The sequence below is a fragment of the Mandrillus leucophaeus genome, unplaced genomic scaffold, assembly GCF_000951045.1.
Source record: "Mandrillus leucophaeus isolate KB7577 unplaced genomic scaffold, Mleu.le_1.0 Scaffold168, whole genome shotgun sequence".
Lineage (NCBI taxonomy): Eukaryota > Metazoa > Chordata > Mammalia > Primates > Cercopithecidae > Mandrillus > Mandrillus leucophaeus.
The window spans coordinates 1,926,969-1,929,545 of NW_012101676.1; the positions used below are offsets into that span (position 1 = coordinate 1,926,969).

General features: G+C 42.7%; 1 pseudogene; it reads right to left on the reverse strand.

Annotated features, from left to right (window-relative positions):
• Positions 1 to 785: 785 nt before the first annotated feature.
• LOC105537068 overlaps positions 786 to 2,577 on the reverse strand; it is a 5,147-nt pseudogene continuing 3,355 nt past the window's right edge.

A 2,577-nucleotide genomic window follows, 5' to 3' on the forward strand; every position in this document is an offset into this window, starting at 1 on the left:
GGGAGGCGGAGCTTGCAGTGAGCTGAGATCCGGCCACTGCATTCCAGCCCGGGCGACAGAGCGAGACTCCGTCTCAAAAAAAAAAAAATTTATTGTAAATATGAGTGTTATAAAACAGGAATTTCCATATTAATTTGGGATTATAAATTGGCGTGATCCTGAATAGCAATTTGGCAATGTGTATGTTAAGAACCTTAGAAAATGTTTTTCACTTTTGATTTAGTATTTCCACTTCATGTAGTCTATCCTTAGGAAATAATATTTGAACAAAGATTTATGTACAAAGATGTGTGAGCTGTATGATCTATAATGCATAGAAATGGGAATCAATTGAAATAGTCAATGATGAACTAATTACGTATCAATATATTCATAAATTATGCATCCATTAAAAATTGTTTCTAAGTATATTTAGTTATCTAAATATATATAGCATGACACCCAAATTTATTTTACATATATGAGATACATGATGTGAGATATATGTATACATGAATATGAATATACAAGATATACATATAAAAAGAATAGGTGATACTAGGAGTTATTTTGTCTTTTTATAAATTTCTATGAAGAACATTTTAATTGTTTTATACCCAGAAAAACGAGCTCATTTTTCTTAGCCAGGTGTATACTGGTCCTTCCTTGATTGTTTAAAATACATCCGTTTATCTTCTTCTAGGATCACTCATTTTCTTTGGTTTATTTGTAAGATGAAGCACTGTCCAGCAGTGACGACTGTTGGAAAATATATGTCTAAAGGCTGTTGTCTCCTCTTGGCAAGTTTACTTGCAGCTGGTGTACTTGGTGACGGCCTTGGTGCTCTCGGACACAGCGTAGTTGGCCAGCTCGCCGGGCAGCAGCAGGCACACAGCTGACTGGATCTCCCTGGAGGTGACGATTGAGCGCTTGTAGTAATGCACCAGGCGGGAAGCCTCGCCGTGATGCGCTCAACGATGTCACTAACGAATGGCCTTGGAAGAGATGTGGGTGTCGGGGTGAACCTGCTTCGACACCTTGTACACATACACAGAGTAGCCCTCCTTGCAGCTGCGCTTGTGCTTCTTGCCATCCTTCTGCGCCTTGGTCACCGCCTTCTTGGACCCCTTCTTCAGGGAGGGAGCAGACTTGGCTGGCTCAGGCCTCTTGAAACACCAGAAGTGTGTCCGTGATGGTCTTTTTCATTAAGGATAACTGAGTAAAGACCTGAATGATGCAGAAGGGTGAGTCCTGTGAAAGACCCAGAGTTGGAAGATTATAGGCCAGGTGAATAGCAAGGCAAAGACTCTGAGGCAGGAGAGAGCTTGAGGAGTTCCAGGGGAAACAAGATGGCCATAGTGGTTGAGCAAGAAGGGGAAGGAGAGAAGGTGAGGTTGGGAGAGTCACGGGCAGGGGCAGGAAGAACCTTGAGACCTTGGTGATGGTTTGTATTTTATTATTATGGGAACCTTTGAAAATAACTTAAGTTATTTACTGTTTTGGTGGTTGCCCTCGAGTTTGCAATATAAATTTAAAACTAACCCATGTCTTGTCTTTTTTTTTTTTCGGTGAGGGTGGGTAGGGGGGACAGGGTTTCTGTCACCCGGGCTGGAGTGCAGTACTGCAATCACAGCTCACTGCAGCCTTAAACTCCTGGGCTCAAGCGATCCTCCTGCCTCAGCCTCTTGGGTGACTAGGGCTGTAGGTATGCATCACCATGCCTGGCTACTTTATTTTTAATTTTTTGTAGAGACGGGGGTTCATGGCCTCCTTCAAATAACACTATACCACTTCAAGGGTATACAGCTACTTTATAATTCTCTTTCTTTTCTTTTCTGTCTCTTTTTTTTCTCTTTCTTTTTTTTTTTGAGACTCTGGCTCTGTCACCCAGGCTGGACAGCAGTGGTTTGATCTCAGCTCACTGCAACTATTCAATGTAATTTATTCTTAAGCTTGTTCTCCTAGAGGTTATTTCTCTCCCCTCTGGCTTTTTTCAAGAGTTCCCCATTGTCTTGGATTTTCTGAAGCTTGAATATAATATGCCTGAGCATAGATTTTATGGTATTTATTCTGTTTGGTGTTCTCTGAGCTTCCTGGATCTGTGGTTTGGTGTTTACCATTAATTTAATAGGCTGGTCTCGAACTCCCAGCCTTAACTGATCTGTCCACCTTGGCCTCCCAAGTGCTAGGATTAGAGGCATGAACCATCGCACCTGGTCTTTTATTCCTTTATTATTATTTTTTTAGAGATTGGCTCTTGCTATATTGCCCTCGCTAGGGTGCAGTGGCTATCACAGGTACTATCAAAGCATACTGCAGCCTTGAATGCCAAGGCTCAAGGGACCGTCCCACATCAGCCTCCTGAGTAGGTGGGACTATAGGTTCATACACCAAGCATGGCTTCTTGTAGTTTTGTTGTTGTTGTTTGCTTTGTTTTTTTCTGAGACAGAGTTTCACTCTGACACCCAGGCTGGAGTGCAGTGGTGTGAGCTCGGCTCACTGCGACCTCTACCTCATGGGTTCAAGAGATTTTCCTGCCTCGGCCTCCTGAGTAGCTGGGATAACAGGTATAAGCCATCACACCCAGCTAATTTCTGT